General features: G+C 29.8%; 1 long non-coding RNA gene and 1 pseudogene across 1 annotated transcript; both read right to left on the minus strand.

Annotated features, from left to right (window-relative positions):
• Positions 1-629: 629 nt before the first annotated feature.
• Positions 630-22,210, minus strand: LOC126184811 (uncharacterized). Its single transcript, XR_007536884.1, has 2 exons — positions 21,954-22,210; positions 630-740 (listed from the first exon to the last, which is right to left on the minus strand). It is a non-coding gene; the product is annotated as an uncharacterized LOC126184811 (long non-coding RNA).
• On the minus strand, positions 13,396-14,729 carry LOC126184805 (NADH-ubiquinone oxidoreductase chain 4-like; annotated as a pseudogene).
• Positions 22,211-23,560: the final 1,350 nt, after the last annotated feature.

The following is a 23,560-nucleotide window of genomic DNA, read 5'->3' on the forward strand; positions in this document are numbered from 1 at the left end:
ACACAAATAACTAATAAAAGAAAATTCAAAATAAACATAAATAAATCATAAAATATCAATACTATTTGCAGAAAAAATCTACATAAATGAATTCTAAATTCAACACATTAATCTGTCAAAATAGTAATTTAATTAATATTAATCAATAAAATAAAAAATATTTCAACCATATGGTCCTTTCGTACTAATATGAATTAATAATCTTAGGATATAAACCGACCTGGCTCACGCCGGTCTGAACTCAGATCATGTAAGAATTTAAAGGTCGAACAGACCTAATTACTGGGCTACTGCACCCAAAATTTTTCTTAATCCAACATCGAGGTCGCAATCTGCTTTGTCGATATGAGCTCTCAAAAACAATTACGCTGTTATCCCTAAGGTAACTTAATCTTATAATCATAAATTATGGATCAAAACATCAAACATAAATAAATGATATAATAATGAGGAGTTTATTCATTCTTCATGTCACCCCAACAAAACATCATCATTAAATATAGAAAGACAAACAAAAAACTATATAAAAATAAAATGTTAAGCTCTATAGGGTCCTCTCGTCCTAAGAAAAATTTAAGCCTTTTGACTCAAAAGTTAAATTCAAAAATTTATTAAGAGGCAGTTGATTTCTCGTCAAGCCATTCATTCCAGCCACTAATTAAGAGACTAATGATTATGCTACCTTTGCACGGTCAAAATACCGCGGCTCTTTAAAAATCTGCTCAGTGAGCAGGCCAGACCTCAAAGTATTTTCAAGAGGACGTGTTTTTGATAAACAGGCGGAAATCAATTTTGCCTAGTTCCTTATAATAAATTCACAAGGTAAAAATTATATACAAATAAATATTCTAATTCTATCATTATTACAAAAATTTAAAAATTAAATAAATAATCTTAATAAAAACCTAAAATAATTATAAAATCAAAATAAAAAATAATGAACTAAAACGTAATCTTAGAGATAGCTGGTTTAAAGCTTACTATTATATTTTATAAAACAAATTATAGGTTATTAACTTCAAAACTTATCCCTTAAAGAATAAATAAGTTAATATTTATACTTAAAAAATTAAATAAAAACAATTAACTTCAAAAAATTAAATTTTTTCTTAAGAAACTAGATATCTTGGGAAACGATTAACATCTCATTTCTATATATAATTTAATAATAATTATGATACAATAACTATAAATTACTTATAAATCAACCCAAATCGAGACAAGTAAAGTAAATACTAAAATTTTGATAAACCCTGATACAAAAGGTACAATAAATAAAATCTACTTTTAAAAATTTAAAATAATATTTCATAAAACAATTACATTACCAATAAACTATAATCTAAAAATTCAATTCTACAAAATATACTAAGACCAAATTCGACAAATTATTTTTATTAAATAATTAAATAAACAAAAAGTAAATATAATAAAATAAATAATCAAGATATCCTGATTTGCACAGAAAAATTTTCAGTGTAAATGAAACACTTTACTAATAAGTTATATCTTGAAACTCTTACCAGATACACTTTCCAGTACATCTACTATGTTACAACTTATCTCATCTAAATTGAAGCTAAATTTAAAAAATAAAATAGAATAATCAATAATGAGAGCGACTGGCGATATGTACACACCTCAGAGCCAATATCAGTTAAATTAAATAAAATAAGTTACTATCAAATCCACCTTCATTAATAGTATTTCACCATCAAATCCGTTATAAACAAAAATCTATTGTAACCCACCTCCTCTTAACTATAAGCTGAACCTTGACCTGAAATATTTTATAATTATTAATCTTCAGAATTATAACTCTAAAAAGATTCTCTGATAACGGAGATTAACATTTCACCTTACAAATATATATTTTAACCCTAAAAATATAAACAACTGTTTTAACCAATAATATTCACTTGTATCAATCGTATAACCGTGGCTGCTGGCACGAATCATGCCGATACTAAATCAATTGCTAAATCCAAAATCAGTTGATCATTAAATCAAATTACCGCAAAATAGAACATTTAGTTTAACTAAACTTACATATAATACAAAGAAAAAGTGAATAATAAAAGCAAGAATAAAGTTTTTGAAAACAAAAGAAGAAATTCAAACATTTATAAAATTAAGAAAAAATAAAAGATTCAAATATTTAAAGAAAAAAAAGAAAAAAAACACAAATAGTGACAAAAAAAAGAAACACACCCTCGAATGTATACCAATAAATGTAATATATTCTTTCTTATTTAATATTTCTATTCACTAATAATAAAGAAAGATTAAATAATATAATAAATATATTTTATACAATTATGTAAATTAATGTAATATGTTATTATTATACAATTAAATTTATATTAAGTTAACTTAAATATTAATTAATTAAATAATTTAATTATAGAAAATATATATAATTTTATTATTATAATTAATATAATTATTTATATTAATATAATATTTTATATTTAATAATATCAATTATATTTATTATATCCAATTATGATAATATTTAATATTAATTTACATATTTTTATATAATTTATAATATAATAACCTATTTTAAGCTAAAAACATAAGTAGCTATATTCCTAGGTAAATAAATGTATTAAAATAATCATTTAATAATAATAAAATAACATTATAGGTATTTAAATTTAATTAAATGTAATATATTAATATAAATTATTTATAATATATAATATATACTCAATTAACCGAACCGAGATAAATTAATTAGAAATAACCAAAATGATACATAAACAATTTTTTAAAAAAAATTTTAATTTATATATAAAATATAAATGAAGTGCCTGATTAAAGGGTTACCTTGATAGGGTAAATCAAGTAAATAAAAATTACCTTCATTAAAAATTACATAAGACAGAATTAAATTACCTCCTTTAGTATCAAAAACTAACGTGAATCATACACCTTAATGTAAAAAGGTAAGCTAAACAAGCTAATGGGTTCATATCCCATTTATAGAGGTATCAATCCTCTCCTTTTTAATGACCAACAACTCTACAAAACTTCTCTTCCTATCAACATTAATGATAGGAACGATCCTGTCCATTTCATCAAACTCCTGATTTGGAGTTTGAATAGGACTTGAGATCAACTTACTTTCATTTATTTCGCTCCTAACAAGAAATAAAAATATAATAATAAATGAATCATCAATTAAATATTTTATTGTCCAAGCAATAGCATCGACAATACTATTATTTTCAATTTTGCTGATTCAAATAAAATATCCAATAGGATGAGAAACAGAATTTATTCCATCAATAATAATCAGATCTATACTCCATTCACCGAAACAAGAGACGTACTGTAAACACGGCAAGGCGCGTGATCACAGCGGTGCCGTCGAGGGGTGTACAAGGCAGGGGCGGCAGAAATTAAAAAATGAAAGTCGTGTTTTTTATAATTTGGCACCTTAACATGATAAAGTGATCCGAGAACTACCTTCCGACACCTTTTTTACATTACATTAAAATTTATTGTCACTGAAAAAGAGAAATATTTAAGCTTTCAGGAAAAGTTGTTTTTTCGCGTTACTCTATATTTACCACGTCATATCTCCTAAACTGTGTGTCGCACAGCAAAATAATTTTATAATTGCCTTCAGTACTATATGTTGATGCCGTCTGCAAATTTTCTGCCCAATAGAGTCAGTAATAGTGAAGTGATAAATTAAAATCTCACGTCTGATGCAGAACTTTTACCAAATCATCATCTGAAATATAGTAAGCGACAAACTTTTCCCCTTTAAATTTTTTTGTGGGGGTGTAAGCGAGAAAAATTTCAGAAAGGTTTGAATTTAATTTTGTAGTTTGTTCGAATGCGATGAGTGCAACCATTTGTCCAATATGAGCGATGCATTGTGCGGTTCGCAAGCGCGGCGCTCAGTCACTGTGGCCGTCTCAGTTGCAGATGTGACCTCGTTAGTGGGTGTTGTACAGCGGCGATTTGAGGTTATCGTAAGTTCATCTGTAAAGAAGCTTGAAAGACTGGTTGTTTATTATTAGAGTAAGTATATGCGTTTGTAGTCACGCTGAGGATTCACTGTTTATGTGCGCATCCAATAGCATCGCATGGTTTCTTATTTTATATATTCACTTATGTCATTAGCATCACATACGGCTGTCCTCATTATGTCAACCACGGATTCAGCGAGCGAGGTCGACGTGTCAGTTCTGAGTCCACCAAAGAAGCGAGCAAAGAAGAAATCATTAAGTTCTTCTGAGAAGTACATGGTGCTTAATGTGTATAAATCGGAACTGTTACATCCAGAACAGTCGATGAGTGACATTGTTTCGAAAACAGCTGCAGCTACAGGTGTTGGACGTTCTTCGGTGTATAGTGTGATAAGTGAGTACAAGGCCATACACTCTTTTAAGTCTCCCAAGGAAGGAAAATTACGACACAAACTTTCTGAAAGTGTTGATGACTTCGATAGAAATGCGGTACGAAGGAAAGTCGTGAACGAAGATGCAGATATGGGATATTTCGGAGAACTACATTTTATAAGTTATTTAGAGAAATGAATTTCTAATATGTCCGGCGTGGGCGCGATAGCATGCTAATAGACAGGGATGACATCATTTTATGGAGGCGGCGTTATCTTCTAACCATTAAACAGTTGAGAGATGAAGGCAGACCCATTTACTAGTTGGACGAGACGTGGGTGAACGCAGGACATACCCGAAGTTACGTCTGGGTAGACGACACTATAAATTCCTCAAAACAAGCGTTTCTGTCCGAATTATCCACCGGAAGCAAGGGCCCATCAGGTAAAGGGAAACGTCTGATTATCGCACACATTGGCAGCAAAGCAGGGTTCGTTGAAGGATGTTTGTGGACTTTAGAATCCAAGAAAATTGAAGATTATCATGAGGAGATGTGCGCCGAAACCTTCGAGAAGTGGTTTCAAGATGTTCTTCCTCGGCTTCAGGAAAATGCAGTTATTGTTCTTGATAACGCGCCGTACCATTCTCGGAGAAAACAAAAAGTTCCCAATGCGAATTCCAATAAGCACGAAATATCAGAGAGGCAAAAATCTAAAAACATCGATTTTGAAGACGGTATGTTGAAGAAAGAACTTTTAGATATAGTTAAAAATCACAGAACAGCGCACAGCGAATACGCAATAGATGAAATGGCGAAGAATGCAGGGAAAACTTTTCTCAGAATTCCTACAAAATGCCGGAAGTTAAAGTACTGCTAGAAGAAGCAGTAAGAACAGTGACTGCAGAGGATTGGAACAAGTGTGTCCTCCATGTCGTAGAAAAAGTGGAAACTCAAAGGTGGAAATTAGACTGCATTATAGTGGAGAGAGAGGAGCGGTTTGTTATAAACCTCAATGAAAACAGTTCAAGTTTGCAGAGTGAACCTTGTTTCATTCTTTATCATTATTATTATTATTATTACTGCTATTGTTATTACAATTTACAATTAATTGTGTTTGAATGGAGCGTTTTGTTAGAAATCTGAATGAAAATAAATCTGCTTCGACAGAATGACTCAGTTTAGCATTATTTTAACATTATTGTTAAATTTATTTCGTACATTGTTGCCCAGGTTTCTCACGGTCCGCTGTGACAGCTCGGCAGCCAGCCGAACGCCGCCAGCTGCAAAGCGTGCGCCAAGGATTTTCCACACCCCTACGTATCACGTGAACACCGAATGCTTTCTCTGGAAACGAGGGTAGTCGCTCACGTGACACTGTTTATGTTTCGTCCCAGCTCTCGGTGAATAGACTATAGATTATTATTAAAGATTGGGGCTGCACCCTTTCATTTCTGATTTCCAGAAGTAATAGGAGCTTCAAGATGAAATAACTGTTTAACACTAATAACATGACAAAAAATTGCCCCAATAATGGTGTTATCTTACTGTATTCAACTAAGAACTTTCGTTTGAACAATTATCATTCTAAGAATTATTATTGGGGCAATAGGTGGTTTAAATCAAACGTCTCTGCGACAACTTCTAGCATATTCCTCAATTAGACATTTAGGGTGAATAATTAGATCTCTAACAGTTAGAGAAAACATCTGAGAATTATACTTTATTATTTACTCACTATTAAGTTTAATTATGGTCTCATTATTTAAGCAAATAAATCTATTTTTTATAAACCAAATTTATTCAGCCAGAAATATAAAAACTGAAATTAAATTTATAATATTTTTATCTCTTCTATCCCTAGGTGGTTTGCCACCATTCCTTGGATTTCTACCAAAATGAATTGTAATACAATCATTAATAGAAAATAACATAACAACTATTATAACCATTATGGTTGTATTAACTACAATTACACTTTACTAATATATACATATTAGATTCTCAGCCCTAATTATATCATACACAGAAAATTCATGATGTATAAAAATAAAGTCTCAAAAATCAAGAATTATTCTCCCTATAACAGTAATAATTTCAACAATAGGATTAATCTCAACATCAACCTTAATCTCATTATACTAAGGACTTAAGTTAACTAAACTAATAACTTTCAAAGTTATAATTAAAAGAATAATCTTTTAGGCCTTAGTAAAATTTCACACCTCTAGAATTGCAGTCTAGAATCATAATTGAATATAATTCCTTAAAAATGGTAAGAGAGAAACATCTCATAAGTAGATTTACAGTCTACCACCATAAATTCAGCCATCTTACCACAAAAATGATTATTCTCAACAAACCATAAGGATATTGGTACTTTATACTTCTTATTTGGAGCGTGAGCAGGGATATTAGGAACATCAATAAGAATACTTATTCGTGCTGAACTCGGCCAGCCAGGATCTCTAATTGGAGATGACCAAATTTATAATGTTATTATTACAGCACACGTATTTGTAATAATTTTTTTATAGTAATACCTATTATAATTGGTGGATTTGGTAATTGGCTTGTACCATTAATAATTGGTGCACCAGATATAGCATTCCCACGAATAAATAATATAAGTTTTTGATTACTACCGCCTTCCCTAACCCTTCTTCTTACATCTTCTATAGTGGATAATGGTGCTGGTACAGGGTGAACAGTTTACCCCCCTCTTGCAGGAGCTATCGCACATGGAGGGGCATCTGTAGACCTGGCTATTTTCTCACTTCATTTAGCAGGTGTATCATCTATTCTTGGTGCAGTTAACTTCATTACAACAGCAATTAATATACGATCAGAAAGTATAACTCTAGATCAAACACCTTTATTTGTATGATCCGTAGCTGTTACAGCCCTTCTCCTCCTTTTATCGCTTCCAGTATTAACAGGAGCTATTACTATACTACTAACAGATCGAAATTAATATACATCATTCTTTGACCCTGCGGGAGGAGGCGACCCAATTCTATATCAACACTTATTTTGATTCTTTGGGCACCCACAAGTTTACATTTTAATTCTCCCTGGATTTGGAATTATCTCTCACATTGTATGTCAAGAAAGAGGAAAAATTGAATCATTTGGAACACTAGGTATAATTTATGCTATATTATCAATTGGACTAATAGGATTTATTCTATGAGCACATCACATATTTACAGTAGGAATAGACGTTGACACACGAGCTTACTTTACATCAGCAACAATAATTATTGCTGTATCTACAGGAATTAAGGTATTCAGATGATTAGCTACACTATATGGAACTAAATTCAAATTCAATCCACCACTATTATGAGCTTTAGGATTTATTTTTCTATTCACAATTGGTGGACTAACAGGTTTAGTATTAGCAAACTCATCACTTGACATTGCATTACATGATACATACAATGTAGTGGCCCACTTCCATTATGTATTATCCATAGGAGCAGTATTTGCAATCATAGGAGGTGTTATTCAATGATACCCATTATTTACAGGATTAACTATAAATAATACATGATTAAAAATCCAATTTACAATTATATTTATTGGGGTAAACTTAACATTCTTCCCTCAACATTTCCTATGACTAGCAGGAATACCACGACGATATTCAGATTATCCAGATGCATATACATCGTGAAATGTAGTGTCAAGAATTGGATCTACAATTTCTATTGTAGGAATTATTATATTTATTGTAATTATATGAGAAAGAATGGTTACAAACCGAGCAATCATATTTAGAGCTAATATAAGAAGATCAACAGAATGACTACAAAATAACCCACCTGCAGAACACAGCTACTCAGAATTACCATTAATTTCTAGATTCTAATATGGCAGATTAGTGCAGTAGATTTAAGCTCTACAAATAAAGGTTTGACCTTTTATTAGAAAATTCATTAATGGCAACATGATCAAATTTATCCCTTCAAGATGGAGCTTCCCCATTAATGGAGCAACTATCATTCTTCCATGATCATACTATAGTCGTATTATTATTAATTACAGTAATTGTAGGTTATGCTCTAAGTTATATATTATTTATTGCCTATACAAACCGAAACATACTTCACAGACATTTAATTGAAACAATCTGAACAGCACTAAAAGCAATTACACTAATTTTCATTGCACTCCCATCATTACGACTATTATATTTACTTGATGATTCAGTAGATGCAATAATCACAATTAAAACAATTGGACGACAATGATACTGAAGATATGAATATTCAGATTTTATAGACGTAGAATTTGACACTTATATAACACCAGAACAAGAGCTAGAAAATGACGGATTTCGATTCCTAGATGTAGATAACCGAACAATTCTACCAATAAATACGGAAGTACGAGTATTAACAAGAGCATCAGACGTTCTACACTCATGAGCAGTACCTGCATAAGGGGTTAAAATTGACGCAACGCCAGGTCGACTAAACCAAGGAACATTTACAATAAACCGACCTGGACTGTTCTTTGGACAATGTTCAGAAATCTGTGGAGCAAACCATAGATTCATACCAATTGTAATTGAAAGAACTTCAGTAAACTTATTTTTCAGGTGATTATCTAAGATAATCTAAGGAGTTAGTTAAAATATATAACATTAGAGTGTCAATCTAAAATAACTAAACAATTAGTACACCTTGTAAAACATCAGATGACTGAGAGTAAGTAATGGTCTCTTAAACCAAAAAAAAGTAAATTAACGACTACTTCTGATGGGGAAATTTAACCCAAATCCCTCAAATATCCCCTCTCATATGATTCTCCCTATTCATTATATTTTTGGCTACATTAATTTTATTTAATCAAATAAACTTTTTCTCATTTAAACCAAATCTTATTAAAAGAGCAGAAAAAAGAACAATTGATATAAAAAACTTAAATTGAAAATGATAACAAATTTATTCTCAACATTTGATCCATCAACTAATATCTTCAATTTATCATTAAATTGAACTAGAACATTCTTAGGATTATTATTAATCCCATCAATGTTTTGACTTACACGATCACGAATTAATATTATTTGAAATAAACTAAACCTAACCTTACACAATGAATTTAAAACATAACTAGGACCAAAATCATTTAATGGAACAACATTCATCTTCATTTCAATCTTTATTATAATACTATTTAATAATTTCATAGGATTATTCCCTTACATCTTTACTAGAACAAGACATTTAGCATTAACATTTGCAATCGCTCTACCTATATGATTAAGATTTATGTTATTTGGATGAATTAATCATACCAATCATATATTTACACACCTTGTTCCTCAAGGAACACCGCCTGCATTAATATCATTATTAGTATTAATTGAAACAATTAGAAATGTCATTCGACCAGGTACATTAACAGTACGACTAGCAGCAAATATAATTGCAGTACACTTACTATTAACATTACTAGGAAATACAGGACCATCTATAGCAATAAACTTAATCTCACTATTAATTTTTGGACAAATACTTCTATTAATTCTAGAATCAGCAGTAGCAATAATTCAAGCTTATGTTTTCTCAATTTTAAGAGCTTTATATTCTAGAGAAGTATACTAAACCTATGTTAACAACTCATTCAAATCACCCATTCCACTTAGTAGATTATAGACCTTGACCATTAACAGGAGCAATTGGAGCAATAGTTTTAGTATCAGGATTAGCAAAATGATTTCACCTATTTAACATTAACTTATTTATAATTGGATTTGGAATTACCTTACTAACTATAATCCAATGATGACGAGATGTAGTACGAGTAGGAACATACCAAGGACTACATACGGGATTTGTATCAATTGGATTACGATGAGGAATAATTTTATTTATTGCATCAGAAGTACTATTCTTTGTTTCATTTTTCTGACCAATTTTTATAAGAAGACTAGCACCTACTATTGAACTAGGGATATTATGACCCCCAATAGGAATTCAACCTTTTAATCCTATACAAATTCCATTACTTAATACAGCTATTCTTTTAGCATCAGGAGTATCAGTAACATGAGCACATCATAGTTTAATAGAATCTAACCGTACTCATGCATTACAAGGACTATTCTTCACAGTATTATTAGGACTATACTTCACTATACTTCAAGCATATGAGTATTGAGAAGCACCCTTCACCATTGCAGATGCAGTTTATGGATCAACATTCTTTGTTGCAACAGGATTCCATGGGCTACATGTAATTATTGGAACAATCTTCTTATCAACATGTCTACTTCGACATTCAATAAATCAATTCTCACCAAGACACCACTTTGGATTTGAAGCAGCAGCATGATACTGACACTTTGTAGACATAGTGTGATTATTCTTATACATCTCTATTTATTGATGAGGTAGATAATTGTTTTTCTAGTATAAATAGTACATTTGACTTCCAATCAAAAAGCTTGATATTTATCAAGAAAAACAATCCTAATTCTATCTACAAGAATTTTTATTAGATTTATTATCCGAATAATTGTTATAATCCTTGCAACAACATTATCAAAAAAATTAATTAATGACCGAGAAAAAAGCTCACCATTTGAGTGTGGATTTGACCCAAAAAGATCAGCACGAATTCCCTTCTCAGTTCGATTCTTCTTAATTGCAGTAATTTTTTAACTTTTGATGTAGAAATCGCACTAATCCTCCCAATTGTAATTATTTTTAAAACTTCAGACATTATAATCTGAACAATATCAACAATATTTTTTATTATAGTATTACTAGGAGGACTATATCATGAATGAAATCAAGGAGCTTTACAATGAGCAGAATAAAGGGTTGTAGTTAACTATAACATTTGGGTTGTATTCAAAAAGTATTGATATAATCAATCAACCTTAAATAGAATAAGAAGAGAAATATTGCAGTCAGTTTTGACCTGGAAGGTTGGTAAATAAAATACCCTTATTCTTATTAATTGAAGCCAAAAAGAGGCGTATTACTGTTAATAATATAATTGAACTATAAAGTTCCAATTAAGGAAATGTAAAGCCAATATGAAAGTTGCTAACTTTTTATATTAGCGGTTAAATTCCGTTAACATTTCTAAAATTTATATAGTTTAAATAAAACATTACATTTTCACTGTAAAAATAATATATGTATATTTATAAATACCTAAAAGTAAAAATACTTCCTTAACATCTTCAGTGTCACGCTCTAATCATAAGCTATTTAAGTAAACGAAAAATAATATCACCAAAATAAACATTCAAAAAATAAAAGTTAAAAGATAAATCTTAAAATTAGAATCATATCAACCTTGTATATAACCAATTAAATAAATAAACAGTCTATATAAACCTTGACCACCAAATAATTCACCCCAACCATAATCAAATGATTTAGATGAATAATAACCCAATTTTAAAGGAATATATCTAATAAACTTGGTTGAAAGAAAAGGTATAAACCACATAGAACCAGCAAATCTGACAAAAGAAAGTATACTTAAAGAAAATAAATTTTGAGAAAAATCAAAATTAGAAATAAGATAACCCAAATAAGCACCCAAAACAACGACAGTAATAGTTAAAAACTTTAAATAATAAGGCAAAGCAATCACATGAGGAATAGGAAAAATTAATCAAGACAAAACACTGCCACCAAACACAGCAACAAATAATAAACCACTTATACCAAACGAAATATAATAACCCTTATCATCAAAAGAAAATCTAGAATAAAAATTATTATCACCAGATATTGAATAATAAAAAAGACGAAAAGAATAAGTAGTTGAGCCAGTAGAAAAGAAATAAAGAAAAAAAATTAAACAATTAATCCATCTTAAACAAACCATTTCAAGAATTAAATCCTTTGAATAAAAACCTGCTAAAAATTCAATACCACACCAACACAAACTAGAAACATTAAAACAAACTGAAGTTAAAGGCATAAAATTAACAATAGAACCTATAAACGATGTCCTGAGAATCCTTTAAATTGTGAATTATTGAACCTGCACACATAAACAATAAAGCCTTAAATAAAGCATGAGCTAATAAATGAAAAAATGCAAGTTTTGGGTAAACCATAACCAAAATTCTTATTATTAAACCAAGTTGTCTTAAAGTAGAAAGAGCAACAATTTTCTTCAAATCAAATTCAAAATTCGCCCCCAAAACCAGCCATAAATATAGTTATACAACCAATTAAAAGCAAAAATCAACCACAATTATAAGTTTCTAATATTGGTCTGAAACGAATTAATAAATAAACCCCAGCAGTAACAAGAGTAGAAGGATGGACCAAAGCAGAAACAGGAGTAGGAGCAGCCATAGCAGCAGGAAGCCAAGAAGAAAAAGGAATTTTAGCTCTTTTAGTTATAGCTGCTAAAACAATTAATATAGTAATAAGCTTTATTTCAAAAGAATTAGAAATAAAATCATAATAATAAATGTAATTTCAACCACCAAAATTTTATATTCAAGCAATAGAAATTAAAATAGCAACATCACCAATACGATTAGAAAGTGCAGTTAATATACCCGCACTATAAGATTTTACATTTTGGTAGTAAATAACTAAACAATAAGAAACTAAACCTAAACCATCCCATCCTAATAAAATTCTAATCAAATTAGGACTAATAATTAAAAAACCTATAGAAAGAATAAATATTAAAACAATAATAATAAAACGATTTATATTTTTTTCTCCAGATATATAATCCTCTCTATAATAAATAACCAAAGAAGAAATATACATAACAAAAGACATAAAAATAAGAGACATTCAATCCAAAATTAAAGTCATAACAACCATAGAACCATTTAAATTAAAAAGTTCTCATTCAACAAAAACTCTATAGTCAATTATTAAATAATAAATACACAAAATAAATATTATAGTTCTAGAAAAAAATAGAGAAAAAAAACTCAAAGAACAAATAGAAAACAAATTCACGGCCTAAGATGAAAAAATTCAAATCATTGATTCCACAAAACAACATTTTTAATTAAAATACTTAAGCAACCTAAACAAAAAAATACTCCCCCTTTAAACAAAGAATATTTAAAGGCAATCAATGTAAAAGTAAAAGATGATATTCACGAAAATAACCAAGAGAACAAGTATAAACACCAGAATAATAATTACCATGCTGAGAATAAGAATACATGTATAAAGTATAAAAGCTCTCAAAAAAGACAAAAAAATTAAAGCAAAAAATCTAAAAGAAGATCAAGACATAATTCTATTTAATATACTAAGTTCACATACCAAATTTAAAGGAGGAGGAGCAGCTATATTAGAAGATCTCACAAGGAATCATCATAAAGCCATTCTTGGTATTAAATTAATCATACCCTTGTTAATTAATAATCTTTGTCTACCTAAACGCTCATAAATAATATTAGACAAACAAAATAAACCAGAAGAACACAAACCATGACCAACCATTAAAGAAAGAGAACCCATACAACCCCATCAATTTATAGTAATCAATCCTCCTATAACCATTCTTATATGGGCAACAGAAGAATATGCAATTAAAGACTTTAAATCAACCTGACGAAAACAAATAAATCTAACAATAACACCACCAGATAAGCCTAAAGACAATCAAAAATAATTAAACTTTAAACCCAAATAAGAAATAACCTTCATAACACGAAAAATACCATAACCACCTAACTTTAATAAAACACCAGCAAGAATCATTCTACCTGAAATAGGGGCCTCAACATGAGCCTTAGGAAGCTATAAATGAACCAAAAATATTGGCATCTTAACTAAAAAAGCAAGAATTATAAACACATAAAATATAAAATAATAAGAACCAAAATCATCCAATAAAGGAAAATATAAAGTATTAGAAAAATCATAAACCCTAAATAAATCTAATAATAAAGGCAATCTAGCAACCAGAGTATAAAATATTAAATAAACACCAGCCTGTAAACGTTTAGGTTGATAACCTCAACCTAAAAGCAAAAGTAAAGTAGGAACTAATCTAGCCTCAAAAAAAATATAAAAAGAAAGAAGACTCAATCTAGCAAAAGAACAATAAAGCATAATCATTAAAATTAAGACTATAAAGACAAAAAAATTAGAATGATAAGAACTTAAATAAACTAAACCTCTAGCAGTAATTATTAAAGAACAAATTCAAAAACTAAGCAAAATCAAACTAAAAGAAAAATAATCAATACCAAAATAATATCTAATCATATTCAAATCTGCATATGAATAAACACAAATCATAAAAACAAAACTAGACAAAAACATTAAAGAATGAACCAACCATCAACAATTATTAACCAAACAAAGAGGGATCAAAAAAATAGTTATAAATAAATACTTTAACATAAAGATAAACCAAAAGAATTAAAAAAATCATTCCCATGAGAACGAATTATTGAAACTAAAATAGAAAGACCTAAAGCACCTTTACAAACAGAAAAAACCAAAAGTAACAGGAAAAAAATAATCATAATCAAACTCAATAAGAAAAACAATAATTAATATAAATAAAGAAAGAACAATATATTCTAATTTCAAAAGAACCATTAATAAATGCTTACGTTTGGAGGGAAAAACATAAACACCAGCAAAATAAATCAATAAATAAGTAAAGACAGAGAATATAAACATTAGTTTTAATAGTTTAAAAAAAACACCGGTCTTGTAAACCGGAAATAAGTTCAGCCCCCACATTTAAAAGTTCAGAGGTGAAAAAGCTTTCCATCATCGATCCCCAAAACCGATATTTTTAATAAACTAACCCCTGAAATGATCAAAATAATAATTATATCACTATCAAACGTAATAAATATTAATTTTATTAAATTAAGACACCCAATATCAATAATGCTTTTCATTATCCTACAAACCTTTTTAGTCGGGCTAATAACAGGAACAATAATGGAAAGATATTGATTATCATATATTTTATTTTTAACGTTTCTTGGTGGTATATTAGTTCTATTTATTTATATTACGAGAATTGCATCAAACGAAATATTCCAACCTAAATCAATTATGACAATTATTATCTTAACAATATGAGTATTTATCATATCAATATTAAATATTCTAGATATAGCAATACTTATAGACTTTTTCAAAAATACTGAAACTATAAATATTGATAATTCAATCAATTATCAAGAAATAACAATATCTTTAGAAAAACTATATAATAGACCAACAATTATTATTACAATAATAATAATAATACTACCTCAACGGTAGTGAAAGCGGAGAGAACGAATCTCGGTACGGTGGAACTAGCGGAAGAGGCACATAATACAATAAATCCACCTTGCGTCTGACTTGTAACAAGCGGCATTGTGGTCGGCGTCTGTTCACCAGAGGTGCGTCCGTAATATAAATTCTGGAACTAACCACTCCAGTCTTAACCACTGAGCTTTTCTGAGCTCAACCCTTTGATTCTAAGTACTATTATGGAGCGTTTTAGTAATTACAAAATTACCCCAGGTGGTAACAAATCCTCCACCATCAGTGGCGCAACTAGTCTATCAGATTCTGGGGAGACTAGGCTGAAATGCTATATCCCAAACCAGAGGAAATCGAAGTCTTTTGACCAACTCATGCCCAAGGTCGAAACATTTTTTGGAACTATCTCTTGACACCAGGAAAACTCTATAAATTAGGAGACACACTAAAAGAACAAAATATCAAAATATTAGCCCTGCAAGAAACAAGGTTACCTGATGAGAATACCATGGATTTTGGAAACTACCGATTGTTTAAAAGTAAAACAGACAAAAGAATTCTTAAAAACACTCTGCATCTGGGTGTTGCATTCGCAATTTCGCAAGACATTCTTGGCTCCGTAATCGAAGTAAATCCAGTAAACAACAGACTAATGACAATTTCCATGAAATGTGCAAATAAAATGTACTGTTTAATTAACGCACACATGCCTATCAACCAGGAGAATAAAACAAATCCAGAAAAAGTAAATAAGTCATGGGAAGTGTTACAGAATACAGTCTCCAAAATTCCTCAAAATTATGTAAAGATTTTAATGGGTGATTTTAATGCACAGTTAGGGAAAGAGAGAAAATTTAGAAAAACGGTCGGTGAATTCCCTGCACATATATGGACCAATCAAAATGGAAAGAGGCTGGTAGAATTTTGCAGAAATTTCAATCTCAAAATTATGTCAAGTCATTTTAAGAAAAAACCTTCAAAATAAAGGCATGGCGATCACCTAACAAGGACATAGGTGAATTCCAAATTGACCATATTGCAATCTCGTATCCATGTCACAAAGAAATTTTAAATGTTCAAGTTCGTAAAGGCGCCAATATTGACTCAGACCATTACTTAACCCGTGTGAAACTAAAGCTAAAACCCCAAAATTTCAACAAAAGGACACCATTAATCCCCAAATTTGACACCATTAAAATCCAACCATCATTATTAGCAGACGAATTTGACAAAACAAGTGCACAAAATTGGGAACAACTCAAACACAAGATTATCAAAACAGCTCAAGATCAAATTCCTTTACGAAAACACAAGAAACATGCTTGGTGGAATGAAAACTGTGATCATGCAATCAAAGCCAGACAAGAGACATTTAAAGCATGGAATAGCAACAAGACAGAAGACACATATGATACATTCCTGACAACTAGAAAAGACACTTCAAAACTAATTAGACAAACAAAAAGACGATATGAGAATAGTCAACTCTTAGAAATTGAAGAAGATTTTCAGAAATACAATACCAGAAATTTTTATAAAACTTTTAAAACCAAAATAAAGGGGTACCAACCCCAGAATCTTTGCTTCAAGAAGGAAAATGGACAGTTGGCTCTTAACAACCCTGAAAATTGCAAAGACCTTTCTAAATATTTTAAGAATCTTCTAAATTGCCCCGAGCCCACAGAAAGATTTCCACCAAAAATTCCCCAACAATGCAATCCAGTTTCACTTGCACCAAATGAAGAGGAAATCATTAAAGAAATTCATAGGTTGAAAAACAACAAAGCATTTGGTGAAGATGGAATTGTTGCAGAACTTTTAAAGGCAGCTGGTCCAAAAACCGTTAAAGAAATTACTTCAATCATGCAAAACATTTCGCAAACTGAAAAAATTCCTGAGGAATGGAAAACCGCCTTGATTAACCCACTTGATAAGAAGGGAGACAAAACTGATGTTAATAATTACAGAGGAATATATCTTCTTCCAGTCACATACAAAATCCTCTCTCAATGTCTTCTGAACCGAGCACAACAACAACTTGAATGGAAAATTGGCGAATATCAAGCAGGTTTCAGGCCAAATAGATCTTGCCCAGAACAGATTTTAGTCCTCAAACTAATTCTCAGACATCAAAAAATTTACAATAAAAAACTAGTTTGTACCTTTGTAGATTTTAGAAAGGCTTATGACTCAGTGGATCGTGAATCTCTTTTCCAAATTGTGAAAGAACAAGGCCTGGATCCTAAAACCACGGCAATTATCAGAGACACGCTAACTGGTACAAAATCAAAAGTAAAGTTCAGAGGAGAAATTTCAGAACCCTTTGAAATAAAAACAGGCGTGAGGCAAGGTGATGGACTCTCGCCGTTGCTATTTAACTGCGTTCTAGAAAACGTAATACAAGAGTGGCGCCAACGAAAATTGGAGTTCAAAATTGACCAACCAGTGAAATTAGGACGAACAAATATTCGAATAGACTGTTTGGCCTTTGCAGACGACTTGGTTATTCTAACGCAGGACATCCAAATTGCTCAGAAACAAATAGAAATTCTTAAAGAAACAGCAGAAAGAGTAGGTCTCCAAATCTCATTTGAAAAAACACAGTATATGACTAGCAACAAACTGGCACCCAAACTTTTGGAAACTAAGTATGGAAAAATCAAAAGAGTTTCGCAATTCAAATATTTAGGTGAAACATCTCAGAGACTGGTCTAGAAAAAATTGGAAATGAAATTCATTGTCAAAAGATGGAGACAGCTTTTAGACTTACAAAAGACATCTACAACAAAAAATGTCTCTCGAGGTACTCTAAATTGAGACATTATAACACGGTCATAAAACCAGAGTGCCTTTATGGAGCTGAAACGCTAATTTTAAACAGAAAAAAGGACATTCAAGAAATCCAAAAAAGAGAAAGAAAAGTAATCAGAAAAATATACTGAAGAAGGAACATACAGGCTAAGAGCAAATAGTGAAATTCAACAATACACCAGCATATATTCGGATATGAAAAAACGCAGATTAAAATTTTATGGGCATATTATAAGAATGGATGCTACCAGACTAACTAAACAAGTAGTGGAATTCTACGAAAATCGAAGTAAAGCTAAATTTGAGACAATAAAATGGGTGGCTGCTATAAAAGAGGACATGAAAGAGGCAAATATAAAACAAGATGAAATTCAAGACAGAAAATTATTTAGGCAAAAAATTCATGACTGGGTAGTTGGTCAAGCTGAAAAACCAAAGAAAACTGGAACCACATGGTCTGATGAAAGGAAAAGAGCTCATTCCGAGAGAATGAAAACAATTTGGGCAGAGAGAAAGTCTAAAAGAAAATAACTGAATGCCCCGTGATTGTACTTCGCGTGGTCCAGTAGGGCCCAAACGTGAATAATAATAATAATAACAATTTATTTATTTTTGGCACTATTAACAGTTGTTAAAATCACCAATATTAACCAGGGGCCTATTCGTAAAATAAAATAATTTACTAAGGAATAAACCCTTATGATTAAGACATCCTTTAATTAAAATCATTAATAACTCTTTAGTTGATTTGCCTGCACCAACAAATATTTCATTTTGATGAAGTTTTGGGTCCCTACTAGGGTTATGTTTGGTAATTCAAATTGTAACCGGACTATTTTTAGCTATGCATTATACATCAAATATTGAAATACCATTTAGTAGTGTAGTTCACATCTGCCGAGACGTAAATAATGGTTGAATTATTCGAACCTTACATGCAAATGGAGCTTCTATATTTTTTATTTGTATTTATTTACATGTAGGACGAGGAATTTACTACGGATCTTACATATACATGCACACCTGATTAATTGGTACAGTAATTCTGTTCTTAGTTATAGCAACCGCATTTATAGGATTCGTTTTACCTTGAGGTCAAATATCATTCTGAGGTGCGACAGTAATTACTAATTTATTATCAGCAATTCCATATTTAGGGACAGATTTAGTTCAATGAGTATGAGGAGGGTTTGCCATTGATAATGCAACATTAAATCGATTCTTTACATTCCATTTTGTACTACCGTTTATTATTGCTGCCATGGCAGCAATTCATTTATTTTTCCTTCACCAAACAGGGTCTAATAACCCATTAGGCCTAAATGGAGATATTGAAAAAACCCCATTTCACCCATACTTTACTTTCAAGGACTCTATTACATTTGTATTAATAACATCATTATTAATTATATTGTGCTTGATTAATCCTTACCTTCTAGGGGATCCAGATAATTTTGTGCCTGCTAACCCATTAGTAACTCCAGTCCATATTCAACCAGAATGATATTTCTTATTTGCATATGCAATTCTACGATCAATCCCTAATAAGCTAGGAGGTGTTATTGCATTATTCTTATCAATTAGAATCTTAATAATTTTAGCATTTTATAATAAAACACCATTTCGAGGTATTCAATTCTATCCTATTAATCAGATTTTATTCTGAATTATAGTAGTTGTTGTATGCTTATTAACATGAATTGGTAAACGACCTGTTGAAGAACCTTACATCATAACAGGACAAATCTTAACAATTATCTACTTTACATACTTCTTAATTAATGTACATATTGCAAACGCATGAGATAAACTAATTAAGGAATAATAAGTTAATTAGCTTAGGAAAAGCATATGTTTTGAAAACATAAAACTAGAAGTTTAACTCTTCTATTAACTTTTCTTAAAAAATTTCACTAAATAAATGAAATAAATAATATCTTTAAACCGACAAAGAAAATAAAAAAATTTAAAGATAAAGGCAAAAAACTTTTTCAAGCTAAGTACATTAACTTATCATAACGAAAACGTGGTAATGTCCCCCGAACTCAAATAAACCCAAAGGACATAACAGCAAGCTTAATAAAATACATAAAAGAATAAAAACCACCACCTAAAAAAATTAAAGCTAATAATATTCTTATAGAAACAATTCTTGTATACTCAGCTAAAAAAATTAAAGTAAAACCGCCTGCACCATATTCAATATTAAACCCTGAAACTAACTCAGATTCACCTACGGCAAAGTCAAAAGGAGTACGGTCTGTTTCAGCTAAACAAGAAGCAAAACAAGCTAAAGCCAAAGGAAAAGAAATAATAATAAATCAACAATAAAGCTGATAATTTATAAAATCAAACATGTTAAAACTACCAATTAAAATAATTAAAGATAATAAAATTAAAGCCAAACTAACTTCATATGAAATTGTTTGAGCAACAGAACGAAAAGAACCTAGTAAAGAATAATTTGAATTAGAAGACCAACCAGCAATTATAACAGTATAAACACCTAATCTAGTACAACATAAAAAAAACAAAAATCCATAAGAAAAAGAACATATATAAGTTAAGTAAGGGAAAATTACTCAAACAGCCAAGGAAATTATTAAATTAAAAACAGGAGAAAAACAATAAAGTAAATAAATAGATATAATAGAAATTGGCTGCTCCTTAGAAATTAACTTAATAGCATCACTAAAGGGCTGAGGAATTCCTACAAAACCTACTTTATTTGGGCCCTTTCGAATTTGGATGTAACCTAAAACCTTATGCTCTAATAAAGTTAAAAAAGCAACACTAATTAAAACACAAATAACTAATAAAAGAAAATTCAAAATAAACATAAATAAATCATAAAGTATCAATACAATTTGTAGAAAAAATCTACATAAATGAATTCTAAATTCAACACATTAATCTGTCAAAATAGTAATTTAATTAATATTAATCAATAAAATAAAAAATATTTCAACCATATGGTCCTTTCGTACTAATATGAATTAATAATCTTAGGATAGAAACCGACCTGGCTCACGCTGGTCTGAACTCAGATCATGTAAGAATTTAAAGGTCGAACAGACCTAATTACTGGGCTACTGCACCCAAAATTTTTCTTAATCCAACATCGAGGTCGCAATCTGCTTTGTCGATATGAGCTCTCAAAAACAATTACGCTGTTATCCCTTAAGGTAACTTAATCTTATGATCATAAATTATGGATCAAAACAACATACATAAATAAATGATATAATAATGAAGAGTTTATTTATTCTTCATGTCACCCCAACAAAACATCATCATTAAATATAGAAAGACAAACAAAAAACTATATAAAAATAAAATGTTAAGCTCTATAGGGTCTTCTCGTCCTAAAGAAAAATTTAAGCCTTTTGACTCAAAAGTTAAATTCAAAAAATTACTAAGAGACAGTTTTTTCTCGTCAAGCCATTCATTCCAGCCACTAATTAAGAGACTAATGATTATGCTACCTTTGCACGGTCAAAATACCGCGGCTCTTTAAAAATCCGCTCAGTGAGCAGGCCAGACCTCAAAGTATTTTCAAGAGGACATGTTTTTGATAAAAAGGCGGAAATCAATTTTGCCTAGTTCCTTATAATAAATTCACAAGGTAAAAATTATATACAAATAAATATACTAATTCTATCATTATTACAAAAATTTTAAAATTAAATAAATAATCTTAATAAAAAACCTAAAATAATTATAAAATCAAAATAAAAAATAATGAACTAAAACGTAATCTGAGAGATAGCTGGTTTAAAGCTTACTATTATATTTTATAAAATAAATTATAGGTTATTAACTTCAAAGCTTATCCCTTAAAGATTAAATAAGTTAATATTTATACTTAAAAAATTAAATAAAAACAATTAATTTAAAAAAATTAAATTTTTTCTTAAGAAACTAGATATCTTGGGAAACGATTAACATCTCATTTCTATAAATAATTTAATAATAATTATGATACATTTACTATAAATTACTTATAAATCAACCCAAATCGAGACAAGTAAAGTAAATACTAAAATTTTGATAAACCCTGATACAAAAGGTACAATAAATAAAATCTACTTTTAAAAATTTAAAATAGTATTTCATAAAACAATTACATTACCAATAAACTATAATCTAAAAAATCAGTTCTACAAAATATACTAAGACAAAATTCGACAAAATTCGACAAAATTATTTTTATTAAATAATTAAAAGAAACAAAAAATAAATATAATAAAATAAATAATCAAGATATCCTGATTTGCACAGAAAAATTTTCAGTGTAAATGAAACACTTTACTAATAAGTTATATCTTGAAACTCTTACTAGATACACTTTCCAGTACATCTACTATGTTACGACTTACCTCATCTAAATTGAAGCTAAATTTAAAACATAAAATAGAATAATCAATAATGAGAGCGACGGGCGATGTGTACACACCTCAGAGCCAATATCAGTTAAATTACATAAATTAAATTACTATCAAATCCACCTTCATTAATAGTATTTCACCATCAAATCCGTTATAAACAAAAATCTATTGTAACCCACCTCCTCTAAACTATAAGCTGTACCTTGACCTGAAATATTTTATAATAATAAATCTTGAGAATTATAACTCTAAAAAGATTCTCTGATAACGGAGATATACAAACAAATAAATTAAGTAGAGTAAATCATGTATTATCAATCACGGGGTAGGTTCCTCTGAATAGAATGAGATACCGCCAAATTCTTTGGGTTAAAAGCCCTTAACTAATAGTACCCTGGTAAATATAGTTAACATTTAAAATAATAGGGTATCTAATCCTAGTTTATTATTTAAATTTCACAGATTCATAAAAAGAGCTATAAATAAATTTTAACATTTCACCTTTCAAATTTATATTTTAACCCTAAAAGTATAAACAACTGTTTTAACCAATAATATTCACTTGTATCAATCGTATAACCGCGGCTGCTGGCACGAATCATGCCGATACTAAATCAATTGCTAAATCCAAAATCACTTGATAATTAAATCAAATTACTGCAAAATAGAACATTTAGTTTATCAAAATTTACATATAATACAAAGAAAAAGTGAATAATATAAGCAAGAATAAAACTTTTGAAAACAAAATAAGAAATTCAA

This window comes from Schistocerca cancellata, chromosome 4 (genome assembly GCF_023864275.1).
Source record: "Schistocerca cancellata isolate TAMUIC-IGC-003103 chromosome 4, iqSchCanc2.1, whole genome shotgun sequence".
In the NCBI taxonomy this organism is placed as follows: Eukaryota; Metazoa; Arthropoda; class Insecta; order Orthoptera; family Acrididae; genus Schistocerca; species Schistocerca cancellata.